General features: G+C 39.0%; 1 pseudogene; it reads left to right on the top strand.

Moving 5' to 3' along the window:
* The first annotated feature begins 1,932 nt into the window (after positions 1–1,932).
* Positions 1,933–21,506, top strand: LOC129356559 (heterogeneous nuclear ribonucleoprotein L-like; annotated as a pseudogene).
* Positions 21,507–24,548: the final 3,042 nt, after the last annotated feature.

Raw genomic sequence — 24,548 nt, 5'->3', positions numbered from 1 at the left:
TGTGTGTGTGTGTGTGTGTGGCGTGTGGGCGTGCGTGTGTGAGATCTGTAAACAGACTGAACTGAGTGGCAGAGTAAAAAAAGTAATCAGATGCTACACTGGAGTCCCAAAGTCTGGGAAATGACTTAGCCTTTCCAGACTGACAGACTTCAGTGTGTTCTTGAATTCGATGAGATTAAAGGGGAAGTGTTGCATAAAATAAACTTTTTTTTTAGTTTTACATCATGTTATAGTGTGATTTCTTTATCAAAAACACACATAAAATGTTGTCTTGACTCATTCATGCATGTTTGAGAAATCCTTCAATCTCCATGGCAGTTCCAGGTGTCCAAAACACCTGGTTGGACCAAACATCCCCTCCAAGCACCAAGGCCCTCTTTGGAGCTGCAGATTCCAAGCTTCCGCCTCACAGAGGTGGAGTTATGGTGAAGAGCTCAGAGAGCAGCCCTCCATCATAACTCTCCCACTCAGCTCCTTCAGACTAGCCAGCAGAAATTAGCAAACACCTGATGGAACTGCACACCTGCTGAGCTCATTATAGGAGCTACTTCTCTAAAAAGTTGCTAAAGAGTTAATAGAGGAGCCATGTTGTAATAACTTCCTGAAGGTGGAGTTTCAGAAAGAGCAGTTTTAAAGAGACAGAGGCCAAATTTTAACACATTAAATTACTAAGTCAAATTCTGTTCAGTCATATTTGATATATGTAGCACTTTTTGAACTGTTTTTAATAGTGACTGGAAAATACAGTATGTGTTTCTTTCTTAGGTCTTTTGCCCTTTCTGTGCTCACCTGGTTCCCATTTCACTAATCACCTCCCCAGGTGTTATCAGCTAGTTAGTTTCCTACATTCAGCAACAGATTGTTCTGTTAGCTGCCAGGTGTGTTTGTCTTTCCATCAGCCCCAAAACTACTCATCCATACCAGCAACAGTTTTGAGCAGGTAGGTGAAAGTAGAGTTACAATAATGACTTGACAAAGTCATTATGACTTGCAGCAGTGTGGCCATGTTAGCCTGACTTGGAGGACAAACTGGGATCTGCGCTGCTACTCTGAGTGAGGATTTCCCATCGAAACACATCCTCCCTGAATGAGATTCTCAGACATGAAACACTTCCTGAAAAGAATGCCGCTCTGTTCCCATTACGAATCCCTCTGGCAATTCCATAACCTACTTCTCATATTTCTTCATTAAGGTGTTTTTTTTTTCAGGCCACTGATGAAGGAGGAGCTGATATTTTATTAAGAGTGCTGTATACAAATGGATCACAAACACAGAGTGAGCTTTATGACAATGTATTTGGTAAATAAAACACACATGCACACAGACTCTTGAAATCATGAACTTCTTACCTGGTAATAAAATGTTGTCCATACAACTTTAGTTGGAGGAGCAGGCAGTGTCACTGTAGGTACTGGGTTCGGGTTGAGCCCAGAAACATTTGAATCAATCACCCAAACTGTACAGGATTGGGCTCAACACAAAACCAGATGAATTACCCCTGTTGTCTGTCAACTTTATTTGCACTTCCTGTATCACTTCAAGATGCTTAGGCAATGCTTGCAACCTCCTCTTAGGTTTCCTAATAGCTTGCAGTTAGTTGATTGCTTCACATTGGTATTGTTCTCTTTTCACACGCATGTTCATAGTTCCTTTGTTTTGCTATGTTATCGTGGTTTTTTTTACATAAAAAAAATAAAATAAAATCATTCGTTGGTTAATACCAACCAAAGTATGTTTAGGTTAATGCTGATCCTTACATAAGTTAAATGATTTTATGTCTAGAGCAATGTAGTTAAATGGATCACTTCCTTTTAATAATTCAGTGAACTGTTTATTACAACAACACAAGTGTCATGCCTTTAATTTGTTCCTCTACTGTTTCCAGTCCGCCTCTGAATCTTTGCCATCATTCCTGTCTCTGGTCCCCCGCTGCAGGACTGGGAGCCGCTGACGCCCTAGCATCGACCAATCACGTGCCGTGTTTCCAGTGCGCTGAAAACACTCTCCAATAATAAGAGGCGCGCGGGGCGGGATGTGGCGGACCCCTCACACCTCCACACTCAGAAATCTGTGGCGTCGCAGAGCCTCTGTGAATCAGACAGGAGCCTGGACCGGTGACGCAACGCGGGACAGGTAACACGGAGACGCGCAGGCCGGGAGGCTGCTCGCAGTGGAGACAGGGACAACTACTGGAATGGACGTGTAGGAGCAACGGACAGCAGAGGCTCTCCTCCCCGCTCCCCGACAGCTCTACCGCAAGCCGCGAACATGTCGACGGTGGAAGCAGGCAGTCAGCGCGAGGACGGGGTGTACGGAAGAGCTGCCAAGCGGCTGAAAATGGAGGAGCCGCCGCTGGAGGAGAAGGAGGACAGAGCGGAGGATGAGCTGGAGGAGGGTGAGGACTCGGACAGCGGGTCGCTGCCCGGTAACGGGGAGGCAGAGACGGATAGTCGGGCCCGATGGAGCGGCAGGCAGTTCGGTTCAGGACGAAAGGTAAGGAGAGCAGGGATGCTATTACCTAAGCTGACGGAACCGAGCAGCACCGCATAGGCTGGCATGCGCGTGCGCGTGGCCTCTGGTTTGCTGTGTGTGTGTGTGTGTGTGTGTGTGTGTGTGTGTGTGTGTGTGTGTGTGCGCCAGCTGCCGTTCACTGGTTGCTCCATGGAGGGGGTCTGACTGCATCATCACGCAGGTTGATGGAGTCAGCATCCAGGCATCCAGGCTCCGCGGTAGAGCCCAGAACAGGAGATACCTGGCAGGCAGCCTGGCCTTCACTGGAGTAGGATGCTGCTGTGTGTAGGAAGAAGGAGAACAACCAAGCTCTGGTCTGGGTTTGGCTATAAAGCTGCTGAAAAGTTCCTCTGAACCAATTCGCCAAAAACACAGAGTAACAATATAGATCACATTTCCATCAAGTACAAAATTATGTCCTGTTAGTGTACCATGCACATTGTTAGCCGTGAAAGAGAGGAGGCATGTCACTAAAATTAAAATGACATTTTCACACCTTATAAAGTCGAGTCAAGTGAAGCAGCAGGAGAGCAGAGTGATGCTGGATGTGTATTTAACCAGGATGACTTCATCCTCTAACTGCCAGATTAGCTCAAGTTTATTTGTTTAGATGATATAGAGCAACTGTGTGTGTCTGAAGAAAAGACAGATGTATGTCTCCACAGTAAAGACATTCAAGAGTCAAAAAGATCACTTTAAAAAAAATATTGATTGTCAGATTTTCAGAGATTATTGCTCTTGAGCATATCTCATAACTGTTATGTAATTTGAATGACATAATGGAATTTGAATTTGCAAAAGTAAATAAATGTTTTAACTACTTAACCTTCAACGGGACGCCCTTGTTGTGTTACAGCCATATCAGTCTCTCTCCTCAATTCTATAAATTCCATTATGACAATGTGGAAAAAGGTTTTTGAGATTTTGCAAATTTCTTAAAATATAAACCAATAAATCACTTTACAAAACTATTCACAGCTTTGCCTAGTACTACTTTATTGATCCACCTTTTGCACCAATTCCATCCGCCAGTCGTCTTTAGGCAGCGTGGTCTGTTCTTCTCTGCAGTTTTGTTCCAGCTCCATCAGGTTGGATGGAAACATCTGTAAGTCATTTTCTGATCTTATCAGAGATGTTCAGCTAGATTCAAGTCTGGCCATCTTTGGCTAATCAGACCAGAGAATCTTGTTTCTCCAGGTCTAAGAGTCCTTCTGATACTTTTTGATCAACTCCAGTCGGGGTGCCATGAGCCTTTTATAAAGGAGTTGCTTTCATTCGACCACTCTTCTATCCAGGCTTGATTAGTTGATGGCTACAGAGATAGAGATTCTAGGTCTTCAGACAATTCATTTGATTTCATGCTTGGTATTTGACCTCTGACCTGTACAGTCAACTGTGGGACTTAGAGAGGTGTGTGACTTTCTAAAACAAGTTCAATCAACTGAGTTTATGGGACAACATTTTTGGTGTTCAGTTCTTCTCTAAACTTTTTATTGCACTGTTTGATGTTAAGATTCCATTGGAATGTGTGAGATATTGAATCAAAAAGGCTTTTCTTATAAAGAGACAATACTTCTATGGAAATTAAATTAAACTGAACGTGTTTGGCTTCATTTCTTACTTTGATTTCAAAAAGACACAACCAAGACACAGACATAATGGGGCATTCGTCACCTGAGGGGATGACCAATTGTCACAGCAGCTGCACATAAGCTGATACTGGATTTTTGAAGATACTTCAACAGAGTCTATAAACTAGTAACACTCTGAACATGTCAACGTTCATGGTTTAGATGCGTTGATCAAGATTATCTAGTGATTAGACTAATAGATATAGAACTAGGTGACCTCATAGACACAGGAAGTCCTCTTCTGTGCCGTTTTAAACGTGCAATTTAATGGTTTTAGCTGTTCTCACTGTGACCTAACGTCTCAAACCTCAGCCTGACTGATCAGAACTGAAACCAATGAGGTCTAAAAACTTCCAATGCAACCCTTTTTTCAAAACCCAGTGATGAGCGAATCGGTGCCAGGTTAGAGTATTCTCCTCTAAGAATAATAGATCTCACCATGTTGTTGGGGAAGATGTTTGCCCACGTATATATCTTGTCAAGCACTCCGTTCTGGCATAAAAACTGTTATGGTGAGGCATCTTCAAAGGTTCTCTCTACAAATTAAATTCATCCTTCTTTGATGACCTTCTCATCGCTCCTCTGCCCACAGGTTGCTGTTGAACAGTGGGTGAGTGGGTGGACCCACATGTGACAAGCAACAACAGACTGTGTGGTCTTGCTTTTCCTCATGAAGGACAAGGAGAGGAGCCATGAGCATCTCCAAAGAACTGCACAGAGGACATTCAGTGTGGTGTGTTCACTTAGAGAGCACTAGATAAACTATGTGCAGTGTGACAGAGAGAGATTTGGTCAAATTCTCCAGAGATTTTCATTGATGGCTTTAGATGCTGCTCAGCTCTTCGTAGAAATTGTTGTTTGCTTCAGTCTGATACGCCTATATAGTTTAAAGCGGGGCTAGACTCTACAACAACATCCCAAACTTTGAACATTTTCCAGAGTCAATCCGTCATCTTGAGATAGAGACTGGATGGCTTACCAAGACATGGACATCCATCTAGACTGACAGTCTGGGTAAGGAGAGCATTAATCAGAAAAGCAACCAAGAAGACCATGGCTACATTGGAGAAGCTGTCCCCCATTCAGAAGATGAAAGCTGTCCCCCATTCATCTTCCAGCATTTAATGCTGGAAGATGCATTAGATGCTGGATCTTAGCATTTAATGCACTAAGAACAGTTCCTCCTGTTTTGATGGATAGCGAAACTTAATACAGAATAGTACATTCGAAGTGTAACCTGGAGAATTTTTGGAGTAGTATGGACATACTGTGAGTTTGTGCACTTCACAGTCCGTTAGGCTGAAGTGGGAGCCCGGGGAAATCCCCATCATGTGCAGCGGACCACAGAATCCCGTTGGAGGTGACCTATGCATAAGTCGACTCGTGGTGTATGTGAGTCCAGTTGTTGAACCTTTCTCTTGGTTCAGTCCCTGGACATTATCTAGAATCTGGCCAGCTCATTATAAGGTTGGATTTTCATTTAAGGATGCATTCACACCAACTGTTCTTAGTCTGCTTTAATCAAAACTATAGTTAGTTTTCCTAGAAAGTCTTGTTCATTTCGGGATATATGAATATGCTGTCGAACTCTTATGCAAAAAGTGAACTCTCGTCTGCCTGAATTCAGAGTTAGGTCTCGAAACCTGGGTCTCGGTTTGGTTGGAGCCCTTTGGTCTCTCATCACTTTGTCTAGTTTAAAGCTAGGTGGAAGCACAGTTTATCTAGTGCTCTCTAAGGGTTTATGCTTCTGTTCTGAAAGGTATTGCTCAGGTCTAGACATCATCTTAGGCTCTGACACGCCACCCGTCCTTTTCTACGCCTCTTTTTCCTCCTCATATGTCTTCCTTAGCAGCAATATCACTGTATGATTTGTTCTGCTAATATTTAATTTTGTGTTTATTAGTCTTGAAAAATGGCTTAGTCAAAGCATAGAGCTAGTTTGTTTGAGAATTTGAGGAAAGACTTGATTATTTACAGACACTTTATCTACTCAGTCTGATCTTGAGCTGTTCTTTACAGCAGAAGTCAAAAGGATTTAGATTTTCAAAGCTAATAGAGCTTTGAAGATCTCTGTCAGACCGCATATCATTTACAAGAAAGTGAAAATTGAACTTTTGCAGGGTGTTTTATTTGTCTTGCTGACCATATTATTTTGTGGCAATAAAGTCAGAAAATGGATACTGAAGATGCCAAGCATGATACAGCAAGATATGAAGTAGCTTTACTGTGAATGTGGCTAACTGTGTTGCAGGATAATGGCGAAGACTCCCATCTCATCTCTCCTAGTCCGGTGGTCCATGTCCGGGGTCTCTGTGAGGCTGTGGTGGAAGCAGACCTAATCGATGCCCTGAAGAAATTTGGACCAATATGGTGAGAACGCATCCACTGGTTCTGTGTTTTATATTATGTTGTGGTGACTCACTGCAGTAAAATGTAACCCCTAACCCAAAAATGTTGTTTTTTGGGTTAGGGGTTAGGTTTAGGACTAAGGTGATAGGGTTAGGCTGTAGAAATTAATGGAAGTCGGTGGAAAATCCCCATAAAGCTAGCAAGACCAACATACGTGTGTGTGTGCCAGAGAGAGAAAAATCTCATTAATGAGTCTGCCCATCACAACAGTTATATTTCATGTTGGCTTCACTGCTAAAAACGTTCTGACAGGTTCAGAAATCTAATTGTTTATGTCTAAGGCATGTGAAACATGTAATAAGAAATAGGATTGCAATATTTTTACTTGTTATCTTGACATTTACAGGTTGTCTCCATGAATAAATAAATCCATTTCTGATATATCACCATGGCAACCTCAGCTGGGCAGCTTCTCAGGACCAACTCAGTGAAGGCTTTGCAACTGGGGTTAATTTCAAAACACTGACCAGTCAGTTCTGTTAAGAAAATGGAGGGAAAAACCCCTAAAGACAGTTACAGAAATTAATATCATTACTAATATCTGAGATTTACTCAAATGCTCAGTTTTGTTATGGTCTGTGACAGCTGGACATCTTGGTCTACTCCAGGTGTTGCATAACTTCACACAGACTGACTCAGCCGCTCCCCACTTTCAGCTGAACGCATAAACAAAGAACGTCTTTAACACTAGCTGGTGCCAGTTTCTCTTGGAGAATTATAAAACAACTTTCAAAATAAGTTTTTCCTCACCTGTAATATAATGACTTCAGAATGAATTATTTCAATGGCAGAGGTGATATGGTTTTTTAATCAGTATTTTACATCTTATGTTTTAGCACAGACAACTGTTGTGCAACAGGGATTGCATCAAAGCTCGACTTGTGCAGCTAATTAGGATCAATAATTTATTATTAATAGAGTTAAAGGTTCTTTCAATAGAAAGAAGTTGGAACATCATTTGATAACCAGAAATCATTAGCCAAACTCGTCAGTCTGTCATGAACGGGTGAATTCACAAATTGTGTTGTGGAGCAGCTGAAGTAGAGCCGGTGGATAAAGGGGACGTTAGTTGGATTTGGCAAAAGGGAGAGCCGACTGGCCCATTTACACCGATGGCCTTCTTTCTCCCTTTTTAGCATTTTGTAGTAAATTAATTTTATACAGTTATGCTCTGTGTGGAAGTGTCTTTATGAACTGTAGGAGTTTTAGTGTTTTTTTTTTAATAAAAAAAAATGTTATTCAATTTTTTGCTCTCTTGCAATCTATTTTTAAGTTTACAAAGTTTTGTTTTTTAGTAGTACCGGTAGTACTTGCTTAAAATTTTTAATTCAGTTAATTGCAAGATAAAATTAATTTATCACAATTAATCGCATTTTAATCAAAAACCATATATGAACAAAACAAGCAACATTTTCAATTCAAAAACCCCTTTTGCAGCTAAATTGAATAAATAGACATATGAGCTCAGATATATATTGTTTTTAATCTGATCTTCAGATTCTTCCTCAGATTTGTGCAACGTGTTATTCCATCCATTCAGCTTCCCAGTGTTTCAATAACTCCTGCTTGTTCATGGAACGCCTTTTGGAATGTGGACAGTGGACTCTGACATTAGTGTTGGACGTCTGTTCTGCTGCGACATGCTTAGCATTGAGATGACATTTTAGGCTTGTGTAGGATAACAGCTAAGTTAGCACAAGTTGAACACAACAATAGACTTTCCATAGATTGGTTTTTGAAGCAAAAATGAATCCCCAGTGGGCTAAGAAAAGCATTTTTGTCGCCAATTGCTGTTGTTAGCAAATGTCGCTTGTGCATCAGATTTACAGGCAAACCAGAAATGCATGAATACAAAGGTTCTGGACGGACACTCTCTATATGAAAGACATAAAAGCAATTAATCATGTATAAATCTTTTGCGCATTAAAACATACGTTCTGAACAACTTCTAGAGGAGACATGCCACAGCATGAACCTGTCAGTGTGCTCTTAACAGCGGTTTGACATTCATGCTAAAATCTGGTTCACAGAGCCAAACACTAATTTTAAACATGAAATAACCACAAAGCACAAGCAGAATGAGAACTATCTGGGCCCAACGTGTTTTATTCAGAGAGTTTAGAAACATTGCATCATGGAGAAGGAGGAGCAAAGGGTTTACTGTTTTAAAGTGTGAGATTTAAGAAGACACCACATTATTAAAGTATGCAAAGATGTTTGTGTCAAAAATTACACTGTTGTAACTGTTGACAGTAATATTGCTTACCATCTTGTGCAGCAATAGGCTCTGGTTTGGCTATGAATGACTATAAATAATTACACAGGGCAATTATTAACAAAACTAGCTATTTAGATCAAAATTACTTTGTCAGGGCACCACCTGATTATCAGAAAAATAAACAACCAAATAGTTCAGTTTCAGCTGTTGCTTCTCTACTTGCTTTGGTATTAAAATAACAATCAAAGAAGTTAAAAGTCCAAAACCAGCTCTACTCAGAAAAATAATGACAGATAACTTCCATTTAATATTAGTTTATTATAAAAAATGATTCAACTTTCCAGTTAAACAGCCTCACTAAGCTAATATCACTCAACTGAATTACAAAGTAAAACATACAAGAAAATATACATACAAGAAATATGCCCAATAAAATTATGCACACAGTTTAGCATAAACTGTGAATGTTGAGAAACTAGATTTATTTAAACCGCCCTTTTATCTGAGATGATCATAGAGAAAACTAAACCTTGAAGGATTAGAGGTTTTCATTATGTTTAGTTTATCAAGTTTAATGGCTTAAAACAGAATCTCCATTTCCTTAAAATCAACTTTTAAAGGGACCAATAAATAAAAATTGAATCCAGTTTTTAATGTTTTACCTGCTCTGTCTTCTCAAATCCTATCAAGTTTGTGAATGCTGAAAGCCTGCAGCACACAATGGTTTTACATAATTTTATAAAAGTGACTTTTATAACAACATCCTTCCACGAACCTAGCAGATCATGTGTTTCCTGTTATTGTTTCTCAGCTGTCTAGTTGTGAACCTTGCCCTGGACTGAACTGATCTTCACTCCACATCACTTCCATGTTCATGTTGATGGATTGCTTCAGACAGAAAACTTTTCAACCAATATGAATGATACCCAGAACTTGACTGTTCAAGTTCAGTATGGAGTTACTTTCTTTGACAACGACGATCAACTTGCTATGCATGTGCTAGATTTGGAATTTGCCTTTATGTTTGGTTTGAATTGACTATTTTTCTGTAGGATAGCTTTAAAAAATCTGTAAATATGAAAAATGTCAATATTTTTTGCTACTCATGAGAAAGTGAAACTCAAAGAGAGATGCATAAAAGGAAATATTTCAAGACTTTAGGTATCTTGATGGTTATGGTTTAAAGATAAGAAAAACTCAAATTTCAGTGTTTCTAGGCCTGGCAGCATGTTTTGCTGTGTCAGAAGTTACTGCAGTAATATTTTGAGAATATTTTCAAATGATATAGTGGTAATGGCATGACAATGCAAGAACAGATTCTCAAAGATAAATAAACTTCAATTCTATTGTACATTTATCACTGGAACTGGGAGACATTTTAAATCTCCAAAATAAATAAAACATACAAACTGTCAGCCAAACAAAGGACTAGTTGAGACTAAAGCACCAGACTGGAGACTTTTGTCATCGTTTTTGGTAAAAGAGAGAGAGAAAAGAGAAAACTTATAAATCATGTTAATGTAAATTATGAAATTTCGGCAATTAATTATTATTGCTTATTGTGGCACGTATAGTATCAACAAGAGTGCATGTTTCTGCTGTTGACACTACACATTGTCTGAAAGATTCTGCTGAATTCATGTCTCATCTTAACCACATCATTAGATTAAATTAATGGTGAAGTACAGAAAACTCTTTGTGCAATGGTCATGGTCAAAGAGAGAACCACTTTCACATTTCAATTCCACATTTAAAACTTCTATTCTTAATTATAAATAATAAAAATGTTCAAATGTTTGGTAGCACTATAAATAGAAAATGACTTTCGAATGTCTGTCGTTATGGAGTTTAAAATGTTCATATTGTGCCAACCCTACTGTTGTTTTTTTTTTTAATGTTGTTCCTTTCCACTGGTTGATGTCTTTGACCAATGAGATTTTTCTGAATCTTTTGTAAGTTCTTCTCTCTTCCTGAATGGGTTTAGCTAAAGGATTCAAATGCCAGGAAATCCCTACTGGGTTTGCCAAACTTCATTTAGTGATGTAACTTATTGTAGGTTTAATGTGCTTAAAGATTTTACAATCATTCTTGGAGAATCTCAAACATATTTGAGTTAGACTTTTAGAAAGAAGTGAGGACTCAGACCCAAAATCACAGGCCTCATTGTGTTGATTTAACTATAACAAATTATTGACACCATGAGTGTCTAACTTTGCTGCAGATCAAAGTTAGGCAATTAAATACATTAATAATCAAGTGGATAAACACAAAAGCAGTGCCAACCACTGAGGACCATGGCATGCTGAACAGAACTCATACTGAGGACCAGTTCCTTTTTGTTGCCAGCCGTTGCACAATCAAATGTTTTGGTCACTAATACAAAATCATTTGTTCTGAGATGTTTGCATAAGATGCTGTTGACTTTTTTTCTGCAGAAATCCAGAAAAAATGTCATAAAATTGAAAAGATCTGAGAGCGAAGTGTGTGCTTGTCTTTTCCTATCATATATTTCTTTCTTTTTCTCTCCAGCTATGTGATGATGATGCCCTTCAAGCGTCAGGCCTTGGTGGAGTTCTCTGCAGTGGAGAGTGCTGATCGCTGTGTGTCCTGCGGAGCGAAAGAGCCGGTGTACATCGCAGGTACTTCTTCCTCTGCTGGGATTTTTTGGAGAACTCTGGCTTGTATGAAGCGCACAATTGTCCTTAAATCTTTTGAAATTTTTTATTTTGAGTTGTAAAGGGAGATTTAAGACCAACACTAAATGGTTTGGATATTTGTGGAGAGAAATGTCTTATCCAGTTAGAAATCTGAATGATGTTTAGTACATGTTCAGGACCACAAGTCAGTGTTGGCCAATTGTTAGTCTTCAACTTTAGGTATTGGTGTATATTCTTGGATTAAGTTCTGTCAAGGGGCCGTCAACTTGATTACTGCTGGATGATGGTGATGATTGAGGTTTGCATTTGCAAGATTGCAGATTTGATTCCTCCTGCTACATGTCAATGTGCCTCTGGCAAGGCACTTAGCCTCAAGCTGCCTACTGATCTGCATATTGGTGAATAGTTGTGTAGTTGTGGGTGTTAGTGAAAATGGGTGAATGAGTCTGTAGTGTAAAGCACTTTGAGTGGTTTATATGATTGGAAAGATGCTTTGAAAATTCAATCAATCAAAAAATCAATTTTATTTGTATTGCACAGTTCAGCAACACAGCAGTTAAAAGTGCTTTACATCACAAAACACAAACTTACAAAGTCATAAAAGACATTACACAGTAAATCAGTAACTTAGCATTTTTTACAGGTAAATTGAATCCATCTACCATTCACATGTCTAATTACCAACCAGTTTAAAGATAATGGACTTGGGTCCCATTGATCTGATGTGTTCGTGTTTTGACTGATTTGTTAACTAGGACAACAGGCTTACTTTAACTACTCCACATCGAAGAGAATCACCAGACCAACAAACGCTGACAACCCAAACAGCGGCAACAAGGTTCTGCTGTTGTCCATCCAGAACCCACTCTACCCCATCACAACGGTAAACACACACGCCTTCATTTTAAACATTTACAGTCATGTCTGATTGTTGCTGGTACATAAATGGTACATAACTGGTATGTACTGGTACATACCAGTGCCACAGAACACTCACTGTATTCCTACTTTGATCTTTTGGAAGATCAGAGTAGTTGTGTAACAGATGATTTGTGTTTGCATGTGAAGCCCTGGAGTGTTTGCAGTCTTGATGATTGATTGATAGTTAATGTAAAGACCATCACTGTCTGTCTCTAAAGGAAGAGGGGTTGAGGAAAAACTTTGCTGTTTCTTCAGGATGTTCAAACCTGAATATTAAAATGTAAATTGACTGTTGAACATAATTTAGGAACCAACTAAGATTAAAACAGTCCAGTGAGTCAGATTCAGCTGGTTGTAGTCCCTGACTGCCTAGTGACATACTATGAATTTACTCCATATTTTCTCAGCAGACAAACTAAAACTGCATATCTTCACATTGGTTGACATTACATTGCATTACACCCAGTGGAAACCACTCATTCTGATCACATCTGGCTGGTTGTTGTTTCTTCCAATAGTGACAAACAAGAGCCTAAGTTGTAAGTAATGGCGGTTGTGTGTAGGACTTCCTGAGGCTTGTACCGGAAGAGCAGAACCAGTTTAGATTACTTAGCTGTTAACACTTGCATGTTACTGTATAAAACAGATAAACATGATAAAACAAACTTTGCACTTTCTGTTTGTCAGACACAAGATCTGCTGATTGAACCATCTACAGGGTTTTATCTGCATTCTAGAAAATCATAATATGTGTTGGACCAAGTCAGGCATGATGTTATCTGTTAAAAAATGTGAGAGGAAGGAAAGCATTGTGGTTAGAGAAAAGGTAGTGAACCTCTTCACACCTGGGGTGGTGAGAGAGCTCACAACTGTTTGTTGAACTGACTGGTTAGAGGAGATGAACAATAGTTCAGTCTGGGAAAGGAGCTGGTCCTACGGCTATGTGATGAGTCAGATGGACAAGCTCAGACCCGTCTCCAATTCACCTTTAACAGTACAGATATACACGTGCGCACGCACACACACAAGATTGTGTGTGTATTTTAGTTTTTACTGCATTTTTAAGCTCCCTATAAAGATGAAAGATGAAACAGACAGTTAATATTGCTTTTGCATCAGTGTTATTTTAAAAACAAATTCATAAATGGCTTCAAGACATCAGCAATGACATTAGAAATGATTACATTGACATTTTTTAACTAAGTCCATCATTCTGCAGTGAGATGGCTCAGTCGAAAGTAGGAAACCTTATTTATAATCTCTAGTGTTATTGTACTGAAATGGATGGGAAATATGGAGGAGAGAAAAAGGTGAGACATGGAGCAAATGATGGAAATATTAGTATTTCATCAAATGATGAAAATACATCTCTACCAAGGTAGAGATGGAGGATCAAGGTAAAGATGTAGGACCACAATGTATACATTGTGGTCCTACACACACAAAATCAGTATTCTACATGGTGGTAGAGGGCTAAAGGATTGAACCTGTTTCAAAGAAGTGTTATATTCCCCAGACATAACACTTCTTTTGACAGAACAACTAGACCAATGGCCTAGTCAAAGTCCAGATCTTAATTCAATTGAAATTTTGTGGTGGGACTTTAAGGCACATACCTGCAAACTCAACAAACCAAAGTCGTATGATTGAGAAGAACTGGAATCTATTGTGTATACTTTGGAATCTAAAGCAGATCATATTCATAATTTCTGCCCAAAAGTATTCATACCCTGGCAAATTAAGATCTAAATTATTTTATGTTAACTTAGATATGCATTCATGACAAGAAATGAAACAGACGTCTCTAAAAATGTTTATAATTAAACAACTTATAAATGTTGGTAAAAGTTTTTTACAGTATGTTTTAACAAAACACATTAGTGACGATTATTTATGCTCTTCTTAAACTAATGTATGTGGCGCTGAATAATTTCTTTGTGTTTTTGTCCAGGATGTTCTCTACACTGTGTGTAACCCCATAGGCAGCGTGCTGAGGATCGTCATCTTTAAGAGAAATGGAATCCAGGCCATGGTGGAGTATCCTTTTCCTCAGGGGTCACTGCATCTACATGCCTTGGTCATCTAAGTGGGCGGGGCCATAGAAAGTCTTCTGCTCATCCAGAAATGTTTTTTCCCTATGTTGCCATCTTTGTTTCTTTCTGTTTCTGGCGGCTTAGTTCAAACCACACCCGTCTGAGTCACAGCCCCTCCACCTATTGTCTGTCGTTTCAAACACACCCTTTTAGAAACGGCCCCGGCTCTCACCTTTTCTTACACATAATCCATCTAAAACCACACAGAGATCTGCTGGCTGCTGCTCTGTTGCATGGGGATCTCTGACTCTAGTAGCTGCACTTAAACACGAGGCTCTAACAGATGAAATGTGATGTGCATGCTCTGGATTGGGCAGCGTTGACGTGTTTGTGTTCCTTAATGTGACTCTTCCAGGTTTGAGTCAGTTCAGTGTGCCCAGAAGGCCAAAGCAGCGCTAAATGGAGCTGACATTTATGCTGGCTGCTGTACACTCAAGATTGAATATGCAAGGGTAAGAAACAGAAAACACATCAGCAGCTTTTGCTGACCGAGCTGATATCAGTTGACTGGCTGATACCAGCTTGGTCTGACCTCCGGGTTACGATTCTGATCGACTCGGTCGATTGGCATTCTTCAACAGCTAAAATTTAGACTACGAAGATCTGCAGATTCTCCAGTGGAGGTTTGAAGAATAGATTATTTATGCATTTATTTCTATTTATGCATCAAAGCATCTGGTTCTAAAATTATTTTTATTGTTTCATGAAGCTCAAAAAAGGACATCAAATGCATCTAGTGCAAAAACACAAAATCTTTGGTCTAGTTTCTAGTACAAATACCTTAGTACACTTGAAATGGCACAAAATTTACTTGCATGTAACTTCTCAGGAAGATTTGAAAAAGCCCAAGTTCCACTGATGAATTATTTCACTTACAAAAATAATTTTTTTTCATGTTATATGTGAAATAATCTGCCAATGGAATCACAGCACCTTTTACAGATAATTTACATAATTCTAATTTTATAAGTTTTAGAAGACAAAATATAAAAGTAATATCTAAATCCATCATCTATTAAAGAATTTATATTTATCTACTGCAAACCAAAACATTTAATCGCACAGGTAAAAAAAGAAACCCTAATTATCAGGATTTAGGATTGTTGAAGCACCCACCAGCATTTGTACTCACCAGCATGATGAGCTATTAAGAGATTATAATAATCACACTGACTCATAAAGCAATAATCCTCTGATCAATTACATACAGAGCATGACTGCTGTAAGTTCAAGTTAAAACTGAGCATGCACTGACATCTTTACTGAGGCACATTCACCTTATGGGTAGTATCAATACTATCCATACAGATGTATTGATCTTTAATGACACTTTTAGATTAGAAGCAATACATGAGTCATACAATGAGTCATCACTAATGGCTCCACTTAATTATGCTGTTAACTGTAGTTCCACATTTTTATCTGCTGGATAAATGAATTTCCAGATTTTCCAGACAATGATGAGGTGGATTGACTCCCTCCTCTCAGTCCTGGTACTTTATCTATTAAGACTGTTTCCATTGTATTAATACCATCAGATGTGATCTAAACCTAAATGGGAATTATTAAAATGATGGGTAAAGCTGTAACATTTACACCACACTGCCAGACCTGCAGCATTGGCTGCACAAAAGTTTTAGGTGAAGAATGAGGTGAAAAATAATTACTGTGCCCGTATTAGCTTAGAACAATGACTTGATATCCACACATGCCCTGACTCGTCTTCCTCATTCCTACCTTTGTTTCACTGCTGTGGGTGGCACAGCCGGAGCCTCACAGTGTCTCTAGAGCCCCTCTTCTACCTGTTGCCATGTACCCCTAAGCTCCAGACTCAGAGTTAATTACACGCCTGTAATTAACTCTAATTACATATATATATATAATGTATACATGCATACATACATATATATACATACATACATACTATGTATATGTGGGGTTGTGTGTGATATGGTGCAGTAAAAGTAAAACCATTACATGGTTCCTTAATATGTTTTATTTCTGTGTCAACAGCCAACACGTCTGAATGTAATAAAGAATGACAATGAGAGGGGGATTACACTAACCATACTTGGTCAGACGAGGTAAGACAAGCTGTTTTCTCTTTCATCTCACTATACTGACACTAATGTTTGCTGGAATGAGTGACACTGTCAGAGGCCCTGTAAAGATGTAGAGCGTATAAACAAAATAAATAAAAAAATCTTTGTGTGTGCGTGTGTACATGGGAAAACGGAGATTTAGTGATGTACCACAGTGCATTGCAGTCTGCAACAAATAATGCACCAATATATCCATATACTTTGCTTACATCATTCCCAATTGACATTGTTTTGTCTTATGAACTTTATATTATTATATGATATTTTAAGGTACTTCAACTTATATGTCTGTCTGCCCACACAAACAACCCTTGTGACACCGTGTTCAATTTTTAACAAAGTTTTGATTGTTTTGAAGCAATCTAATTGGTTTACAGATATTACCTTTGTGCTGCACTGCCCCCTATATGTTTGGCATATTTAAAGCAAAGCTCTGGGGCAGATTTTTTCAACTTCATGTGGACAAAAACTTTTCTGAATCTGCTCCAATGTGTGCGTATTACTTTTTAAAATATACAGCAGAAATATTAATTTTTAAAATGCCTGGCTACATGTGTACAAGGCCTCAGATTCATCAGCTACAGTTAGCATGTTACACAGCAAGGTATGAGTCCAAAGTTGTTTACTGAGTTATTGCAGATAAAGTTGGATTCACAGTCTACTGAATGATGGAGTAGACTATTTTTCACACAACATTTCTGTAGTTTATGTTGTTTCAATAAATAAGGATACAATTTAAATCATCTTGAATTGCTGATTTAAAATCAAGACAATGTGTCTTGTCTACCAGCTGTTGAGTTACCTCTTCTCCCTGCTGGAATGATAAAAAATAATAATAATTTTGAACTGAAGCTATTTTGCCTTCATAATTTAAATGATTGAGTGATTTTTATGCTGAAGAATATTTTCCAGAAGTGAATTCCAGCAGTAGTGCCACACAGGGTTTAATCTATGTTGAGGAAAGCTCCATGTTAAATCAGTTTTCACAAAACAAGTTTTTGAATTGTTGAAAGCAGCAACATGCCGTATTGGCCTCAGATGGATGAGGAAGGGCTGTGCTGACTTTCTAATGATCCATGTGTTTGCTTGTATGTTTCAGAACGTGGGAAAGGGAGACAAAAGCAGGCTATTTTAGGAGAACACCCATCATCTTATGCTGACAATGGTTATGGTAAGATTTCCACACCCACTCTCATCATCACTTAACGTCTGACTGATGTGCTCACACATTTTGTGGACAAAAGCAGTTTCAGTGAACAACTTTCATACAGCAGAAAGGAATACAATTCAGAAGTTTAGCGGGCTGCATATTGCTTTTTCAAAACCCCAAATTTGAAAAGAATCTCAAAATTTCTGATTGTTTTTTGGCAGAAACTTATCCGTCTTGTTTTTGTCTATCTACGCTGGCCCTAACATGCCGTCGTACTGATCAGTTGAGGAGTGTTCCTTCTAATAAAACTATTATTTTAAAAATATCTGCATCAACATCAGCATTGGCACCAGATCAGTCATTTATTAACATAATGATATCAGCTTGACTAAATCTGAAAATGTTCAAGGGGGTGTGAATACTTTTACCAAGTTCTATATATTATTAGAGATTTAAGAGGCAAATGTGTGATTTTATCTCAGGCTAGTATATTATTAGGATTAAAACAGTGCAGCTCATCTAAACAACAAAAGCAGAAAGTGATGTTTTAGTAAAACCCTAAGGCCAGAGGCTCATTTTTGTGGCTAATGCTGTTTATTACTTTAGGCCTGGCCTGCCCCCTGCTGCCTCTAACAAGCAATAGCAGGTACAAGCTCAGCTCAGTGGATGTCCCAGACATGGTTTCCTACCCCCTGCCCCAGTCTTCCCCGTCCTACTCTGGCCACGCCCCTAGCTCCGTAGCCATGGTGAGCGGCCTCCATCCATCCAAGATGAACTGCACCCGCATCTTCAACCTCTTCTGTCTCTATGGTAACATAGAGAAGGTAGGAATACATGTTAATACCATGTTTGTTTTTTGAAGGTTTGTTTTAATTCATGTTAGTTCTTAAGTCATAAAGAAATGGTTTCACTGTGATTTTTGCTTTGAGAAAAGACTCTTTTAGTTTCGACAGACAGAAGCTATCCAAACTGTCAAATTTGTTACAAAATTTTATGAAACAAAATATTCATTAGAAAATGTCTTTGGGAACACCAGTGCTGTGTCTTTGGAAAACAGGAAACTTTTCTTAGGTTAATGTCTTTACCACTACATAAAATGTCCTGTCCAGTTTTTTCCTGTTATTTGTCTTTTTCTGTGTCTACTATACCTTACACTTCTTGAAATGTGCTGCAGCCCTTCCGCTTCTTTTGACTTTAACATTACAGACGTTTGTCTGTGTGTGTGTGTGTGTGTGTGTGCGTGTGTTTGTGTTTATGTGTGTGTGTGCGTCTGTGTGTGTGTGTGTGTGTGCGTGTTTGCATGTGTGTGTGCGTGTGTGCGTGCGTGCGTGTGTGTGTGTGCGTGTGTGTGTTTTTTTGTGTGTGTGTGTGTGTGTTTATGTGTGTGTGCGTGCGTCTGTGTGTGTGTGTGCGTGTGTGCATGTGTGTGTGTGTGTGTTCCAGGTGAAGTTTATGAAGAGCGTTCCAGGTACGGCGCTGGTGGAGATGGGAGACGAGTATGCAGTGGACCGAGCCATCACACACCTCAACAGTATCAAGCTGTTTGGAAAAAGACTCAATGTCTGGTGAGAGGAACTCTAATCCACTCATGCTCATTAGCATGTTTCAGCCTGTAATAAGTGGACAGATGAGAATGTTGTTGTGTTGTTGGGTGCAGTGTCTCTAAGCAACACGCAGTGATTCCCAGCCAGGTGTTTGAGTTAGAAGATGGGCAGCAGCAGCTACAAGGACTTCGCCATGACCAGGAATAACCGCTTCAGCAGCGCTGGACAAGCCTCCAAGAACATCATCCAGCCTCCGTCTGCTGTGCTACACTATTACAACGTTCCTCCCTGTATATCCCAGGACCAGCTGCTCAAGGTACAATACTGCTTACTGATTACTGTCACACCTGTTCTCAATAAAGACGTCACTTTAATAGGACCTGGAGGACAAGTTCAAGTGCACCAAATGGCCCTCTAAAGCTAGTCATCATGCAGGAACAAAAAAAATAAAGAAAATAACAGATATCTATCAGTCTGGAAAGGATTACGCAGCGATTTCTAAAGCTTTTGGGTCTCCGGTGAACCAGGGTGAGAGCCGTTATCCACATATGGTGAAAACATTTCCAAAGTTTTGAATTTTGGGGAAACCTTATCTCCTGAAAAGCTAAATTAAAATAAAAATGTGGAAGTGGCCTATCCAAAGACTGACCTGAATCCTATTGAGATGCTGTGGCATGACAAAAATGGCAAGATCATACTGGAAAACCTTTCGACATGGCTGAAAGAATAATTCTGCAAAGATGAGTGGCCAAACTTCCTCTAGTGTCTCTCTACAGAGACACTAGAGGAAGGTGGATAAAACTCTCTGCACGTTATCATAAAAACACTTGGTTGCAGCTGCTAAAGGTGACTCAGCCAATTATTATATATTTTGGTTTGATGTTCTGAAACACAAACATGCAAAAGAACAGGAAACCCAGAAGGGCACAAAGTCTTTTTCACACCATAAAAAAAGCATTTCCCACAGTGGAGGACCACCGTCCTACAGTGGGAAACATTATTGTCATATTCAGACCTTAATATCTAGAATCTCCACATCAGGACATAACCAGCTGAGACACCAGTACCTGTTTACTCTCTTTGACATCTGGATGCAGCAGTGTTAGGATTTCAGAAATAATCTTATTTGTAGATAAACAAATGGCATCATCACTACTGAGAGCGAAAAGGATTCATGGCTCAACATGGCTTAAACAAGCTGTGGGTGGTAGCTAGTCACATGTTTGTATTTATTTGGAACAATATGTTTTTGGCAGCTGTGTAGGGAGCACGACGTGCCTGGCTTCATCAATTCAAGATGTTTGACGCCAAGCGTAAGTAGATCATATTATTGGGTTCATATAATTTTGCTGCATGTTTTTAAACCAGTGCTGTTTTGTAGTTGTATGAATTGCCTGGACTTTCCTGTGTGAAGTGACGTGTCGATCATCTTCCTCTCAGCCTCCTCTAAGACCATCTCTGGGTTGCTGGAGTTTGACAGTAAGACGGAGGCTGTGGAGGCTCTTACTGTTCTCAATCACTACCAGATTAGGATACCAAGTAAGTCTGTCTGTTTCTTTGAAATCTTAACATCAAGGATTGAGTCCAGTCTCTAATAAGGATGAGTTACAGTTTTATCTAGATAGACTTTATTTCCTGAAATATGTCAAATGAAATCCTCAATAACTTAGACAGACACTTGGTTGAATCATTTCAATTTAATTCAGTATTAGACAAACTCTTCTAACTTCCTTCAAATTCAGTTTTAATACATCTGCTCTGCATTTAGTAAATTAGCATTTTTAACTTTATGACAGGATGGGAAACTGATAATGATGGCAAGCTTATGGGGAAACACCTGTGAATGTATTTTAAGGCCCTCACACGTCACACTCCCTTTGTGGGACATCTGGAGAATCCAGAACTATAGGGAATAAAAACAAGCAGTGATTCAACCAGAATGATTCTAAACTAAAATCTGCAAGAGAGAAATCAGAGCTAAAGTAACAGAGCTGTTCCAGCATGCTGCCAGTATGAGCGCCACAGTTCAGTTTGTTTTTCAAATCTGTATCAAAGTATCTGTTTCTGCTTATCTTGCAGACGGATCCAACCCATACACACTGAAACTGTGTTTTTTCCACCTCATCTCATTTATAAAGGCTATCAAGCACAATCAGAGCGTTGCAGGCTGCTGATGTGTGACTCTGATGGAAGTAAGACTCAACAGAACCACGGAGAGACACTCTGCAGGTTAGCTACCTGGATGATGGTGAGATGGTTGGTGAAAGAAATGGAGAGTGAAGGAACAAACTGTCCAGAGGTCTGACCAATGAAAACACCTGAGGGTGTGTTTACCACTCCGTCTGGAACATGAAGGGAAAACCTGACCTGTCTGGATTCTACCTGAACGTGGCTCTGACATCTCTCACAGTTACTCATGCACGCTTTAAGAATATTTCCTGTTAAGACACCTGATAAATCCATTGTGCTTTTGAATATCACTGTAAGAGTTTAAATAAGTAGGAACAACGTTTTAAGTTCTCATCCAGTGTTTAACGGTGCATGTTCTGTATTCCTTTCGTCTTGTGGCAGCTACAGATATTTCCCAGCTGTTTGGTCAGCATGAGATGCCTCCATTGCTGATCAGCTGGAGGATGTAGGACACTGGATACTTAGAGGCAAACATTTCAATATATATGAAACTGATTATTTTGACACAACGTGTTGCCTTTTTACAGAATCATATGAGAATTTTAGCCATAACTATTTCATGAGTCCTCAGGTATTCATGAGCAGGACTTCTCATTTCACTCCATCTGCAGGTGAGAGCGACAGACTGAAGCAGAGTGGCTGCAGTTGGTTACCATAGAAATCCTAACAAATATATGCTGATTAATGTACAGTGTGTTTTATGATGGTCATTTTCTGTGGCACATCTGAACACATCACTGCATAAGTGGGAAGGATGCTTTAAAGGGGCAGTATTATGTGAAATGGACTTTTTTCAACTTTACCTCATGTTATAATGTTATTCCCTAATCAAAGCATACCTGGGGTTTTGCCTTAATTCTTTCATGCATGTTTGAAAAATCTTTTAATTTCTATGGCAGGGGTGTCAACATCCAGTCCTTGAGGGCCGTTGAACTGCAACTTTTAGATGTGCCTCTGCTGCACCACACCTGAATAGAATGATGAGGTCATTAGCAAGGCTGGAGAGCTTGTCTACACAAGGAGGATGCAATTAAGCCATTTCATTCCTGTGTTTTGTACTTGTGGCACATCAAAAAACTGCAGGACAGTGGCCCTCGAGGACTGGAGTTTGACACCCCTGTTCTATGGCAACCACTCTGCTGTGCAAAATGCCTGGATGGACCTAGTCCCGCCTTCGTGGCGCAGCTTCTCCTCCAGTTTTCCAAAGCTCTGCCTCACAGAGCAGCCCTCCGACGCAACTCCCTCAGGCAGCTCCTTCAGACTAGTCCGCAGCAACTAGCAACCTGGTAGAACTGCACAACGCCTGTAAGAACATTGTTGAAGTGTCAATGCAGGTGCATTGTGATGACTTCCTGAAGGTGGAGTTTCAGAAACGGGAGTTTCTTAAAGATACAGTGGCCCAATTTCAAGGTGTTAAATTGCAAACTTAGTCATATTTAATACAGCATTTTTATAACAGAAGGTAACATAGTTACTTGGTTGTGCTATAAAATGATACTATATGCCTGGAAACCACACAGTGCTGCCCCTTTATAGCCTGAACCCTCATTTGTTAATCGCCACGGTTACTGTTCTGCACATCAGCAACTTTTAAACTCCCATGCTGTCTGACATAAATAGAACAATATGCTACACCCTCACATGGGCATTAAAAAGTTTTGGTTTTTACATTTTTAAAGTCTGCCTTTAATATTTCAAATCCACACTTAACTGGAAGTTCTGCACCCACAGAGTGTTCAGATGAAATGAAGCTGCATGTGTTGAAAGGTGCTGTGACTAAATGGTCGACACGTTTGGCACATGTGGTCTGGCCTGGACCAAGTCACCCATCTACTGCTGACAGCTGCCCTCACACTGCAAAAAACACAAAATCTTAGCAAGTATTTTTGGTCTAATTTCTAGTTCAAGTATCTTGAAATAAGACAAAACTAATTTAAAAGTAACTTTTTAGCAAAATACAAGCTTACTTTAAGTCACTAATTCTTGATAGAAAACAGTACTAGTTCCACTTGCAGATTATGTCACACAAGTCATTTCTCCTGCTTTAAGAATTATTGAAAACAGGCTTGTGTTTTGCTGAGAAGTTACTTGTAAGTTAACCTTGTCTTAATTCAAGTGAACTAAAATATATGCAGTAGAAATGAGTCAAACTCTTGATAAATTTTGTTGTTTTTGTAGGGCATTTATAAACATATCACATAAAAGTGTCACTTCCCTTTTTGGTGGCACTGTAGGTAACAGGTTAAGTGTTGACATGTTTTATGGACATATACCTCTGACTCAGTCATGTAATTAGTTTCATTTTATTATAATTACTTATATTTATTCTTCCATTTGCCTGTTGATTTCATGTTGATGCAAATCAATGTTTCTACTGAAGGACCAATAAAGGATCGTTCTATATTAATAAAAAGTGTTCGATACAAACATAGATATGGAACATATAAAACATATTTACAGTGTAACACAGGTACATTCAGCAGAAGCTCTGGACAGAAACTGTCCAGATGCTCCACCTCTATGCCAGTTGAAAGTTAGCCATCGTTAGCCGTCACTGGATCAAATGATTGATAAAATCATTTATTAAGTATTTTGGGTGTTAACAGTCAGACTAGTAAGTAATAGATCAAAATGAATTTTATGGCAGTAGATGTGACCAACATTTTATATATATATATATATATATATATATATATATATATATATATATATATATATAAAATATTTTTAGGGTATTTCTGAATTCTCGCCAATCCCCATTTTTTTTATTGTTACTGCATTGTTATATATATTTTTTTGTCTCAGTTTTTCTAATGGATTTAAGTATAATATCCATAGATGTGCTTTAAAGATTATTAAATAATATATTAAACATTTAACAGAACAATCTAACTATAACTAGAATAGGGGCTTGGGTCATGGAACGCTTTGGTAGTGGCTCAGTCAGCTGTTTTCTGTCTCCTCTGTTGGTGCTTTGCTTTGTCACTCAATCAGTCAAGTTTATTTGCATAGCACATTTCAGCAACAGCAACGAAAAACACAACAAAACCAAGTCAAAAACACTATATAGAGTCAACAATTGAGAAAACCAATATTACATTTTGACAAATGTCATTGTTAA

This window comes from Poeciliopsis prolifica, unplaced genomic scaffold (genome assembly GCF_027474105.1).
Source record: "Poeciliopsis prolifica strain line A6 unplaced genomic scaffold, Auburn_PproV2 SCAFFOLD178, whole genome shotgun sequence".
Classification (NCBI taxonomy): Eukaryota; Metazoa; Chordata; class Actinopteri; order Cyprinodontiformes; family Poeciliidae; genus Poeciliopsis; species Poeciliopsis prolifica.
This window is presented reverse-complemented; position numbering and strand designations above follow the sequence as displayed.